We start from the raw sequence: 15,055 nt of genomic DNA on the forward strand, positions 1-15,055 counted from the left end.
CGGGATAATAATGTTTTTGTTTATATTTTGTTTTTGCAGAAATCAAGGAGCCCCTGCATCATCCCTGCCGTCGTCCCCGTCACCGACCCCCTCCGACCTCGAGGTGAGACCAGCCAAATCCTCATGTTGTTCATGTCGATGATGATGTAGATGTTTTCATAGATGTAGTAGTAGTAGATGAGAACCCGTGACAATGTGATGAAGCTAGTTTTTTTAGGAAGTATCAGTGAGGCTACTCCCTGTTATATGCACTTTTGTTTCATTATCAATGTAGAGAACACCTCCGAGTGGCCAATTTTTTGCTCGAGTGTTCATTAATTTCCGTTTCGGCAAATTTCAGGTGCTCGATATGTCCTTTTTAGCAAAGGTCATGTCAGATTTTTCCGTGACTTTTAAAATGGCCTGTGCTAGAATGTAGAAAATATCGAGTGCCTTGGATTTGCCGGAAAGAGAATTAAACGACATTTTGGGTTGACTTTAAGTCTTTCGGGGCTCCGTACATGACAGTCAAAAAAGGCAAAATTGACAAATTTGACCTCAAAGCAAAAGTATTTCACAAAGTGAACTGTTTTTTAAAATATTTCACACTGCTGACCTTTTTGTGCAGCTCCTTACAGCTAGGCGCTGCACTCTACTGTGTAGCTCCATACAGCTAGGCGTTGCACAGTGTAGTGGAGCGCCTAGCTGTCAGGCGCTGCAAGGTATGGCGCCTGAGTGTTGGGCGCTGCATAGTAGAGTGCAGCGCCTTGCTATCACGCGCTACACGTTAGAGGTCAACTGGATGAAATACTTCAAAAAACAGTTCACTTTGTGAAATAGTTTCGCCTCGAGGTCAAATTTGTGCCTTTTGCCTCAAAAAACAATGAGGGAAAGCGTCCACCATATATGAGAGAAGAAGAATCCCAGCTGTTGTCGTGAGGGGAGCTTCTTCTTCATTTTGGCTTCTCCTTCGTTCTCGTGCTAGACCATCATGGACGGTCGAATATATACAACACGTGTGCTGAGAATTTTCAAGAAAAGACCCGATATATCGATAGTCAACCCGTGATGAATAATAATGATCTAATTTAGTTTCTGTAGTACATATAATGATTTTCAGAACTCTAATCATTGAATTATGAACATAGGAAAATGTCTGACGACGAGGATAGGATCCCTGACTGCGAGTACTGCGGCGACGACGGGGTTTGTGCGATAGGCCTCACCTGGAAGGCAGTCGGCGCTTCAGTGTTAAGCTCGACGAGACCTTCGATGTTTATATGGTACGCAATGATGACAAGTCTTTTTCCGTAGTTAAGCATGACTTTTGTTTCTTCAACGTGTAATCTCGGCTTTCTACAATTCGACTAGTGCAGCCCCTGTCTTGGGGAAGCTGGATTTCGAAGATCATGAGAATATGCAGATAAAGAGAGTTCACCTGAGGACACATTATGGTTATGCTTTTTTATGTAAAGCTATACAATGCGGTGACCTAATCCCATTTTGGTTGCTCGAATTGGGCAGCACTATGCAAGGCATATGGTTTTCAGGAGGTTATGCATGTCACCTTCTATCTGGGTGATCAGGAAGGTAATATCGCCATTTGGGTCGATGTTGATAGACTTCCACTTCTACCTCTATGTTAGTTTCTCAAACATATTTATTACGTAATTTATATTGTTTATTTAAAAATAGTTGACAACTTATTAGTATTGACAGCTTACTTCCATTCTTCAAAAAATGTACGGGAAGTAGTAGACAAAATGTACTATAGTTATGGGTCTGAGCTAACTTGTGAGGAGATAAATCATTTTATTTCATGGATTAATGATGTTAAGACTTTTAAGACGAATTATCATATTATGACGCCCCCGATTCAATCATACACTAATCATATATGCAAACGTGTACCATCAAGATTAGGGACTCATGGGAAGATATCACAACACAACTATAAACACAAATAAGTCATACAAGCGTCATATTACAAGCCAGGGGCCTCGAGGGCTCGAATACAAGTGCCCGAACATAAACGAGTCAGCGGAAGCAACATTATCTGAGTACATACATTAATTAACACAAGGTGTCACTAGTAGAAAAAGAGGCTTTTACACCGGCTGGTAAGGGCCTTTTGTACCAGTTTTCGAACCGGGACTAAAGGGTCGTTACTAAAGCCCTAACCCTTTAGTCCCGGTTCTTACACGAACCGGGACAGAAGGTCCTCCACGTGGCCGCTGCTGCCAGCCCAGGCAGGGGGGCCTTTGGTCCCGGTTGGTGACACCAACCGGGACAAAAGGCCCTGCCTTTTGTCCCGGTTGGTGTCACCAACCGGGACCAATAGGCATCCACGCGTCAGCATTTCAGGGGCTGGAGTTTTTGTTTTTTTTTGAAAGGGGGGGGGGCTTGGGGGGTTAATTTAGGTGTTTCATATATTGTGTTAGCTAGCTAATTAATAGAGAGAAGTGTCCTTTCTTATCTCGGTGCTTGGTCGACGCTACGTACTATATACGTATGGAGAGGACTAGACACGCTAGCTAGTAAGCAAATGAAGGAAACAGAAGATCGTCATGAACATATGCATACAGAGAGAAGTGATATCGACCACCTCTCCTTCTTCGAGAGATTGGTCGAACAACAAGTTCTCGTATATCTATCTGACACTACCGACTACATATATACAATAATTATCTCTTACAATATAATCTCCTAATTAAATTGTAAGAACACAGGGTCCACATAGTATTCTCTGTTTTCAGCGATCACGTGGTCAAGGAAGAATGCCGCCAATTTCTCTTGAATTGCTCGCATACGATCTGGTGCTAGGAGTTCATCCCGCATCCGAAAGATCTAATTTGAAGAAGGGGGTCAATACATATATATATATATATGAATAAATGAAACTCGACACAAATGATGGTAATAAAATAAAATTGTGAATATTATTGCTTACGCACTTCATATTGTTCGTCAGAGTAGCCCCGCTCACAGGTCGTGTGGCGGATAGACTCGCAAACGTAGTATCGACAGAAATCATTCCCTTGTTTCTGCCACAACCACTTTACAAGAAATAGAGGTCAATCTAACTGATAAGCAAGCATGCTAAATGGTATTGATGAAACTAGCGCTTGAATCAATAGGAGATGTGCGGAACATGCTACTATAGTACTTACTTTCGGGTGTCTAAATTGCAGCTTCTTCGGCAGTCCTGGAGCTTTTGTGGTGAATTTTCTGCAAACCCTGCCAGACAAATAAAACAATTACTTGATATCAGGAAATGAACAAAGTTGCTGAGATGGTGGATAATGATCGATTTAACTTACTTCTCGAGCATTTGAGTCATGTCCGCATAGTCCTGGGGATCTTTTCGTCTCGAGTCTAAGACGGTTACTACTCCCTGCTCAAGCTTAATCTCTAGGAGAATATAGTGGGAGCTGCGCATGCATGCATAAGTCATCAATTACATTACCATAACCTGGACTAATAAGGGAAACCGAATATGCACAAGACAGTAACACTCACTTGAAGTTGTAAGGAAAGAGTATTATATCTTTGTTTTGATTTAATACCAACGATCGTAGCAAGTTGGCCTCGGCTTCTTTGGCATGTTTTTCAACCGTATATGCATCTATGAGATTTGTGTTAATGAACCCAATATCACCGATTTGTCTTTTCTTCAATTCGGCGATCTTCAATCTGCATAATATAGTGAGGATAATTATAAATACATGCAATGAAAGAGCTGACCTATATAGAGAGACTTAATGACAGAAGTAGTACTACTTACAGACAGTAGCAAGTAATCGTTGATTTATCGAGGGCCTTTTGATTGAAAAACTGGAAGAACTCCTCGAATGGAACATTCAGCAGTTCAATTCCAACGAGGTCATGCTCCGGTTTAACTCTCAGCGTCAAAGTATTCATGCCATCAGACTCTCTGCAGGTTTTCATGTACCAATCATGTAATCTTCGCATCATCGTTGTTAGAGATCTTTCATCTTTGACGAGAGGCTTCCCGTAATGGTATTTGTGTTCGTCCACCTCCATGATTTCATAATGTACATCGTCGGGCAGGTAATCTCCAATATTGCTATAACCGGCCACCATCCTCGGATCATTAGCGGCGATGTCTTTAGACACCTTGAGCGGGGGGCACGATTGGTTCGCTTGTTCGCCGAGCTGGGCAATTTTTTTCCCAGTTGTCGTTCTTTTAACCTTTGATCACTGACAGTACTTCCCGACCGCCCCGCTTCGGCAAATGTCTTTGCAATAATGCGCTCATAGTTGCCTTTCGGCAGAGACTTTGGTGGCTTTGTCAGGGCAGCTAGAGTGCGCTTCGCTTTCACCGGATCTACCTTCTCCTCCGGAGGTGGATGTTTCTTTGCTTTCACCCCTTCAAACAAGTTCGTCACTTCGGCTCGCACGATCTTCCTGGTTTCCTCCTCGCTCCTCTCGTATGGTAACTTCTCTGGAGTCTTCAGAGAAGGTCCGAATCTGTATTGCCTCCCGCCTCTGGCAGCTGTACTGCTAGACGCCGGCAGAGCAGACGGAGCGGCTGCAGTTGTCTTCTTTCCTTGCTTACGAGGCGGAGGAGAAGGACTACGACGCGCCAGAGCAGCCGGAGCAGCGGCGGGTCTCTTCCGCCCTTGCTGACGAGGTGGAGAAGGAGGAGGCTGGCTGCTCTGGCACGCCGGCGCAGGCGGAGAAGGAGGCGGAGTGCCACCACGCGCCGGAGAAGGAGGCTGAGTGCCCTGATCACTCGCCGGAGGAGGAGGCGGAGGAGGAGGAGGAGTGCCGCCACGCGCTGGAGAAGGAGGCTGAGTGCCCTGATCACTCACCGGAGGAGGAGGCGGAGTGCCCTTACTCGCCGGAGGCGTCCAGTTCGGAAGGTTAATGAGCTTCTTCCGCCATAGGCACGGAGTCTTCAGAGCTAAACCCAGCCGAGTCTCCCTTTCACGGGTAGGGTGGTCAAGCTGGAGGTCCTCAAATCCCTCCGTTATTTCATCCACCATCACCCTAGCATATCCTTCTAGAATTGGCCGGCAGTGGTAGGTTGCGCCGGGTTCAGGAGGTAAAATAGAGCCAACAGCCGCCTTGACTTTGAAGTTCTGCCATTGCGCCATAAGGTGGCAATGTTGAGACTCTGTGATAGCATCCACGGGGTAGCTAGCAGGAGCCGTCAAGACATGCTCCGGCTGAAGCAGCTCGGTGGAAGCCACGCTACTTCTCCGCTGAGATGGCAGGGTAGCTTCGGGGGTACTTTCGGCATGTCGATTGCCGTCTCGTTCCTCTAGCGCTTGAACCCTTTCGTGCAGCTTCTGAATTTGGGTCTGCTCCATTTTTTTCCTCCTCTCCTGGCTTTTGTAACCACCTGCGTCCGGAAAACCAGCCTTCCACGGAACAGAGCCTGGCGTGCCTCGTGTCCGTCCAGGGTGCTTAGGATTCCCGAGGGCCATTGTGAGCTCGTCGTTCTCTCTGTCTGGAACGAACGTCCCTTCCTGCGCTGCATCGATATATTGCTGAATCTTCTTGACCGGTATTCTCAAAAGCTCGTTCGTCCAAACGCACCTCCCTGATACAGGGTCCAATTTTCCGCCAGCCCCGAAGAACCAAGTCCGGCAACTGTCTGGCCAGTTCATTGTCTGTGGTTTGATCCCTTTTTCAAGTAGATCATTCTGAGCCTTGGCCCACTTAGGACGGGCTTTGAGGTAGCCACCTGACCCCGTGCGATGGTGAAGCTTCTTCTTCGCAGCATTCTTCTTGTTTGTCGCTGACATCTTCTTACTCTTTTCCGATGTCTTCTGGGCCACAAATGCGGGCCAGTGATCTCTGATCTTCTCATACCGGCCGATGAATTATGGTGTCTCTTCTTTGTCGACAAACGTTTTCAGCTCATTCTTCCACCTCCTGAATAGGTCTGCCATCTTCTTAAGAGCATGAGACTTGATTAATTGCTCTTTAACTGGCTTCTCCGGACCCTCCTCTAGCGGTAGGGTGAAATTTGCCTTCAGCTCAGTCCAAAGATCATCTTTCTGCATATCATTGACATAAGACACCTCAGGGTCTTCCTTCTTAGGCTTATACCATTGGTGGATGCTGATCGGGATCTCGTCCCTAACAAGAACCCCGCACTGAGCAGCAAATGCTTCCTTTGTCCGGATGGGTTCAATCGGTTGGCCGTCGCACGCGATTGCTGTGACTCAAACCTTTCATGCGAGCGCAACTTTCTCTTCGGGCCTCGTCTCTTTACCGAAGTTGTGCTTGATCCGGAGGGCTAGAAAAAAGAAGAAAGACGAGAGTTAATTAATATGTGTACATACCAAAACAATGAATGCATCAATTAGCTAGTCAGCAGAGGCTTAACTAATATATTTACCTGGCCGGACTCTGTTCGGTCACCGGAGCCGTCACCACGGGCTCCTTCTTGCACCAGCATTGGGTCACCGGAGCCATCATAATCATGTCTTTCCTCCTCCACTCTTCGATCACTGTAGCCTGCTTCTTCACCCTGTTCTTCCAGACCATCATTGTCGTTAAGATACGACAAGATATCACCTTCGGCTAAGATTATGTCCCCCAACACCTCTTCTGCTTGCTCGTCTCGTCCGTGCTCCATTGTTTCTGCAAATATTACAACATGGCAATTATTACACAAACATGACAACAGGTGGATATATTAGTGCAAACGTAGACCTAGCTTATTCCCGGTTTGGGGTGGCCTCGGCAACGCTTTAAGGGTAGGGGCGCGGCGGGAGGGGGTAGGAGACCGACATCGTTTTTTCTAGGGTTTGGGTGTCCTCGAGAGTTTTGGTCGAGCGAGAGGGCCGGGGGGTGCTCCTGTGGTATAAGTTATCACAGTCGAGAGGGGGTATAAATATCGACCGTCCATCATGTCGAAGTTGGCTGGGAGGGAGTTATATATATCGACAACGACGACATACATACATGGGAAAATATTGTTATCGGGGAGGGGGTATATCGACAACGACATACCCGATAAAAAATAAGAAGAAGAAGAAGAAATAAAAAGAGGAGAAGAAGAAAGGAATAGAGGAGAAGATCGAAGAAAAAAAGAAGAAAAAGAAGAGGAGAAGAAGAAAGGAATAGAGGAGAAGAAGAAATATATCTATTTTTTCTTCTTCTCCGCTATTCCTTTCTTCTTCTCCTCTTCTTTTTCTTCTTTTTTCCTCTTCTTGTTTATTTCTCCTCTTCTTCCTCTCCTCTTCTTCTCCTTTCTTCCTCTTCTTATTTTCTTTTTTCCTATCCTTCTTTTTTTCTTCTTCCTTTTCTTCCTAGCTAGATATATAAAACTTTTCTAAAAATGTAACTTTTGCATATATATATATATAACTTTTTCTTCTTCTTCCTTGTTCCTTCTCTTCCTTCTTTTCCTAAATATATAAAACTTTTCTAAAAATGAAACTAACCTAAAATGGACTAAATCAGAGAACATATATAGGTAAAACTTTTCTAAAAATCTATGTTTTGCATACATGAACATATATATACACAGAGAACATACATACATATATACATTTTTATAAAAATGCAAAAAACAAAAAACCTGAAAAGAGGACATATAATCAGATATACACACATACATATACTCACACATATACATATAATCTGGAAAAAAACATCATATATATGTGAAAAAAATAGGGAGGCAGGGGGCGGCGCCGGCCTGACCAAAGGAGAGGTGCGGCGTGGTCGGGGCAGGGGCAGAGGCACGGCGCGTGTCGGGGTAGAGGGCGGCGACGGCGGCGTGGTCGGGGCAGGGGCGATGGCGGCGTGGTCGATCAGGGCAGGGCGAGGGCCCACGGCGTGGTCGGGGCAGGGGCGCGCGGCGTGGTCGGGGCGGGCCGACGGCGGCGTGGTCGGGGCAGGGGTGGCTGCATCGACGAGGCAGAGGGCGGCGACGGCGTCGACGGGGCGAGCTCGGGCAGCCCGGCGGCGTCGTCGGGGCGGGGCAACTGCCGAGATGAATCTGAAAACGCTAAGTGTTTTCTTATATACTCAGAGCATTGCTCCCGGTTCGTGGCACCAACCGGGACCAATGCCCCCCTTTAGTCCCGGTTGGTGCCACCAACCGGGACCAAAGGCCTCTTTTCAGCAGCCCAATGGGCGGGAAGCGGCGGCCTTTGGTCCCGGTTCGTGGCACCAACCGGGACTAAAGGGGGGGCATTGGTCCCGGTTGGTGCCACGAACCGGTACGCATGCCCCCCTTTAGTCCCGGTTGGTGGCACCAACCGGAACCATAGGCCTTGTGCTGCCCCGCGTCAAAAGTTTAGTCCCACCTCGCTAGTTGAGAGAGCTCGAGAGTGGTTTAAGCGCTGCTGCGCCCACCCTCTCGAGCTCCTCTCAACTGCAGGCTTTCGGGCCTAACCGTTCTCTTTGCCTGTGGGGCCTACGGGGCCTTCTGCTTATTCAGGCCGTGGTGGCCCAGTAGATGGCACTTTTTTCTTTGTTGCTTTATTTATTTTATTTTGTTTCTACTTACAACAAAATACTTACTGTTGCTATTTTTATTTATTTTATTAAAGTTTATTTTTTAATTCTTTTTGCTTTTAGGTCACAAAAATTATAAACTTTCTGTTAGTGCCATTAGTTTTGAAATTTGAATAGTTTAAATTTGAATTCTTTGAAATTTGTGTGAATCACTAGTTTGTGATTAACTTTACTATAAAAATAGATTTTGGAGTGATTCTTTTTCCTGCTATTTAATATTACTGTGTTTTATGATTCTATTCAAAAACAGATTTTGTTATTTTAGTTTCTAACAAAAAAATCTTTATGATAATGCTTTTTGCTATTAAAGTTTCTAACAAAAACATTCTTTATGAAAATTCCTTTTGCTATTGGAGTTTTACAAAAGCTTTTTAGTTGATTCTTTTGGCTATTGAAGAATATTATAGTTTTGTTTTAGTTGATCATAACAACATATTTTAATTGATTATTTTTAGTTTATTCTTTTTGCTATTAGTTCATGAGCTATAAATGACCCTTAAATTGAAAAGCACTACAAATGAACTCTGAAAAGGTTGAAAGTTGGCATGGTATCATCATTTCACCCACATAGCATGTGCTAAAAAGTTGAGAGGGTTACGGCAAAAACTGGATGCACTTCGTGTACAAAATGGACAATCTTTTCCGAAGTATCAGGGTTTCGAACGAAAACTCATCAGTTACATAGGGATTTCATTTTTTTGAACTTATTTGAACTCCAGACTTTTTGTGTGTTCAAAATGCACCAGTCAAAGCCACATCATCATTTTTCAACCCTTTCTGACTTCATTTGTTATTTTTCATGCATTTACTGATTTTCATGAGCTATATGACCGTGAAATTGAAAAGCACTACAAATGAACTCTGAAAAGGTTGAAAGTTGTCATGGTGTCATCATTTCACCCACATAGCATGTGCTAAAATGTTGAGAGGGTTACGGCAAAAACTAGATGCACTTCGTGTACAAAATGGACAATCTCTTTCGAAGTATCAGGATTTCGGACGAAATCTCATCTGTTACAACAGGCATTTCAAATGAACTACAAAAGGTTGAAAGTTGGCATGGTATCATCATAATAGTTGTGGAGAGAAAGTCTTCACTTTTTCTTCGGTTGTGTGCTTTGCTTATTGCGCCGTAACCATGGATAATCTTCATCGTTTATCAGGATGCTTGGATCAGCCTTGACTTTGAAGGGAGGAATTTCATGAAACTTTTCATAATCTTCAGACATGTCTGTCTTGCCCTCCACTCCCACGATGTCCCTTTTTCCTGAATGAACTATGTGGCGCTTTGGCTCATCGTATGATGTATTCGCTTCCTTATCTTTTCTTTTTCTCGGTCTGGTAGACATGTCTTTCACATAGATAACCTGTGCCACATCATTGGCTAGGATGAACGGTTTGTTAGTGTACCCAAGATTGTTCAGATCCACTGTTGTCATTCCGTACTGTGGGTCTACCTGTACCCCGCATCCTGACAGATTGACCCATTTGCACTTATACAAAGGGACCTTAAAATCATGTCCGTAGTCAAGTTCCCATATGTCCACTATGTAACCATAATATGTGTCCTTTCCCATCTCGGTTGCTGCATCAAAGCGGACACCACTGTTTTGGTTGGTGCTCTTTTGATCTTGGGCGATCGTGTAAAATGTATTCCCATTTATCTCGTATCCTTTGTAAGTCAATACAGTCAAAGATGGTCCCCTGGACAACGAGTATAGCTCATCACAAACAGTGTTGTCACCTCTGAGACGTGTTTCCAACCAACTGCTGAAAGTCCTGATGTGTTCACATGTAATCCAGTCGTCGCACTGCTCCGGGTGTTTGGAGCGCAGACTGTTCTTGTGTTCATCGACATACGGGGTCACCAAGGTAGAGTTCTGTAGAACTGTGTAGTGTGCTTGAGACCAAGAATATCCGTCCCTGCATATTATTGAGTCCCCTCCAAGCGTGCCTTTTCCAGTCAGTCTTCCCTCATACCGCGATTTAGGGAGACCTATCTTCTTAAGGCCAGGAATGAAGTCAACACAAAACCCAATGACATCCTCTGTTTGATGGCCCATGGAGATGCTTCCTTCTGGCCTAGCGCGGTTACAGACATATTTCTTTAGGACTCCCATGAACCTCTCAAAGGGGAACATATTATGTAGAAATACGGGCCCCAGAATGACAATCTCGTCGACTAGATGAACTAGGACGTGCGTCATGATATTGAAGAAGGATGGTGGGAACACCAGCTCGAAACTGACAAGGCATTGCACCACATCACTCCTTAGCCTTAGTATGATTTCTGGATCGATCACCTTCTGAGAGATTGCATTGAGGAATGCACATAGCTTCACAATGTCTAATCGGACGTTTTCCGGTAGAAGCCCCCTCAATGCAACCGGAAGCAGTTGCGTCATAATCATGTGGCAGTCATGAGATTTAGGTTCTGGAACTTTTTCTCTTGCATATTTATTATTCCCTTTATATTCGATGAGAAGCCAGTCGGGACCTTCATACTGAGCAGGCATTCAAAGAAGATTTCTTTCTCTTCTTTCGTAAGAGCGTAGTTGGCAGGACCTTCATACTGCTTCGGAGGCATGCCGTCTTTTTCGTGCAAACGTTGCAGGTCCTCCCGTGCCTCAGGTGTATCTTTTGTCTTCCCATACACGCCCAAGAAGCCTAGCAGGTTCACGCAAAGGTTCTTCGTCACGTGCATCACGTCGATTGAATAGCGGACCTCTAGGTCTTTCCAGTAGGGTAGGTCCCAAAATATAGATTTCTTCTTCCACATGGGTGCGTGTCCCTCAGCGTCATTCGGAACAGCTAGTCCGCCGGGACCCTTTCCAAAGATTACGTGTAAATCATTGACCATAGCAAGTACGTGATCACCGGTACGCATGGCGGGCTTCTTCCGGTGATCTGCCTCGCCTTTGAAATGCTTGCCTTTCTTTCGACATTTATGGTTGGTCGGAAGAAATCGACGATGGCCCAGGTACACATTCTTCCTGCATTTATCCAGGTATATACTTTCAGTGTCATCTAAACAGTGCGTGCATGCGTGGTATCCCTTGTTTGTCTGTCCTGAAAGGTTACTCAGAGCGGGCCAATCGTTGATGGTTACAAACAACAACGCGTGCAGGTTAAATTCCTCCTGTTTGTGCTCATCCCACATACGTACACCGTTTCCATTCCATAGCTGTAAAAGTTCTTCAACTAATGGCCTTAGGTACACATCAATGTCGTTGCCGGGTTGCTTAGGGCCTTGGATGAGAACTGGCATCATAATGAACTTCCGCTTCATGCACATCCAAGGAGGAAGGTTATACATACATAGAGTCACGGGCCAGGTGCTGTGATTGCTGCTCTGCTCCCCGAAAGAATTAATGCCATCCGCGCTTAAACCAAACCATATGTTCCTTGGGTCAGCTGCAAACTCAGCCCAGTACTTTCTCTCGATTTTTCTCCACTGCGACCCGTCAGCGGGTGCTCTCAACTTCCCGTCTTTCTTACGGTCCTCACTGTACCATCGCATCAACTTGGCATGCTCTTCGTTTCTGAACATACGTTTCAACCGTGGTATTATAGGAGCATATCACATCACCTTCGCAGGAACCCTCTTCCTGGGGGGCTCGCCGTCAACATCACCAAGGTCATCTCGTCTGATCTTATACCGCAATGCACCGCATACCGGGCATGCGTTCAGATCCTTGTACGCACCGCGGTAGAGGATGCAGTCATTAGGGCATGCATGTATCTTTGTACACCTCCAATCCTAGGGGGCATACGACCTTCTTTGCTGCGTATGTACTATTGGACATTTTGTTATCCTTTGGAAGCTTCTTCTTCAATACTTTCAATAGCTTCTCAAATCCTTTGTCAGGCACAACATTCTCTGCCTTCCACTGCAGCAATTCCAGTACGGTACCGAGCTTTGTGTTGCCATCTTCGCAATTGGGGTACAACCCTTTTTTGTGATCCTCTAACATGCGATCGAACTTCAGCTTCTCCTTTTGACTTTCGCATTGCGTCCTTGCATCGACAATGACCCGGCGGAGATCATCATCATCGGGCACTGGTTCCTCTTGATCTTCAGCAGCTTCCCCCCTTGCAGCATCATTGGGCACATCGTCTGGTTCCTCTTGATCTTCAGCAGCTTCCCCCGTTGCAGCATCACCGTATTCAGGGGGCACATAGTTGTCATCGTCCTCTTCTTCTTCACCGTCTTCCATCATAACCCCTATTTCTCCGTGCCTCGTCCAAACATTATCGTGTGGCATGAAACCCTTGTAAAGTAGGTGGGTGTGAAGGATTTTCCGGTCAGAGTAAGACTTCATATTCCCACATGTAGGGCATGGACAACACATAAAACCATTCTGCTTGTTTGCCTCAGCCACTTCGAGAAAATCATGCACACCCTTAATGTACTCGGAGGTGTGCCTGTCACCATACATCCATTGCCGGTTCATCTGCGTGCATTATATATAATTAAGTGTGTCAAAAACCATTATAGAACATCATGAATAGATAATTAAGTGACCAAATTAATAGAAGTTCATCATCACATTAAAACCAAAGTACATACATAGTTCTCATCTAACAACATATAGCTCTCCAGAGCATCTAATTAATTAAACCATACATTGAAACTATGTAAAACATTTCAATGCGAAAACAAATGCGATCATAATCGCAACCATTGTAACAATTAATCCAACGGCATAATGATACCAAGCCTCGGTATGAATGGCATATTTTCTAATCTTTCTAATCTTCAAGCGCATTGCATCCATCTTGATCTTGTGATCATCGACGACATCCGCAACATGCAACTCCAATATCATCTTCTCCTCCTCAATTTTTTTTATTTTTTGCTTCAAGTAATTGTTTTCTTCTTCAACTAAATTTAACCTCTCGACAATAGGGTCGGTTGGAATTTCCGGTTCAACCACCTCCTAGATAACTAAAATCTATGTCACGTTGGTCGGCATATTTGTCATAAACAATAAATGAACCAAATAGTTATAAAAAGATAATATATACCACATCCGAATCATAGACAGGACAAGAGCCGACGGGGGCGGATACCAAAACCATCGCACTATGTAATAAGAAGGAATAATAAAAATAACAAAATTAGACAAGTATCTATCTAAAGTAAGAATTTTTTCATTCAGAAAGAAGATAAGAACAAGAGGCTCACCACGGTGGTGCTGGCGACGAGATCGGCGCGGGCGATCGACGACGGTGAAGACGGGGACGAGACGTGACGGACCGCTAAACCTAGACAAATCTCGGGGAAAATGGAGCTCGGAGGTCGAGTTTCCAGAGGAGAAAGATTAACTAGTGTGGCTCAGACATTTCATCGAACACCTCATGTGCATAGGAGGTGAGCTAGAGCACCACAAAGCCCTCCCCTCGCCGGCCAGAGAAAAACAGAGCACAGGAGTGCTCTGCTCGCGGGCGAGGGGTATATATAGGCACCTCATTGGTCCCGGTTGGTGGCACCAACCGGGACCAAAGGACATGTGCTGCCCGCGTCGCGGCCAAAGTTTAGTCCCACCTCGCTAGTGGAGAGAGCTCGAGAGTGGTTTATAAGCGCTGCTGCGCCCACCCTCTCGAGCTCCTCTCAACTGCAGGCTTTCGGGCCTAACCGTTCTCTTTGCCTGTGGGGCCTACTGGGCCTTCTGCGGGCCTGAATCCTGGCCCATGGATGGGTTTCAAGTCGTATTCAGGCCGTGGTGGCCCAGTAGGTGGCATACTTTTTTTCCTGTTTTTTGTTTTCTCTTTTGCTTTATTTATTTTGTTTTGTTTCTACTTACAACAAAAAACTAATTTATTTTATTCCATTTTGTTTCTAATTACTTATGTATTTTACTTTATTTATTTTATTTTTATTTATTTTACTACTGCTATTTTTATTTATTTTATTGCTACTATTTTTATTTATTTTATTAAGGTTTATTGATTTTATTTACTATAATTTATTTTATTTTATTAAGGTTTATTTATTTATATTTATTTTATTAAGGTTTATTTATTTTATTTACTATAAAAAATGAACATAGATGCGCCTATAGAGAAAATTCAACCTAAATTCATAATAAATTTCTATGAAATTCAAAGAAATTTACTCTGAATTTAGGTCAAACTCCCTGTATAAGGGCATCTATTTTCACTTTGAGAGGAGCTCAACAAGGCAGAGAGGGACGGGCTTATAAACCGGTGTGAGCGCCCTTCGGTTGGCGAGGTGGGACTAAACTCTGACCGCAACTAGGACCAACCCTTTGGTGCCGGTTTGTGGTATGAACCGGGACTAAAGGGTGAGCCTCTGGTCCCGGTTCAAGCCACCAACCGGGACCAATGGTGGTGGGCCAGGAGCGAGGCCCATTGGTCCCGGTTTGTCCCACCAACCGGGACCAAAGGGGCCGGACGAACCGGGACCAATGCCCCCACGAGGCCCGGCAGGCCCCTGGCCGCACGAACCGGGACCAATGCTCACATTAGTCCTGGTTCGTGACTGAACCGGGACTAATGTGAATATTGCCCTGTGACCAAAGCCCAGTTTTCTACTAGTGTGTCATAA

This window comes from Aegilops tauschii, chromosome 7, assembly GCF_002575655.3.
Source record: "Aegilops tauschii subsp. strangulata cultivar AL8/78 chromosome 7, Aet v6.0, whole genome shotgun sequence".
Lineage (NCBI taxonomy): Eukaryota > Viridiplantae > Streptophyta > Magnoliopsida > Poales > Poaceae > Aegilops > Aegilops tauschii.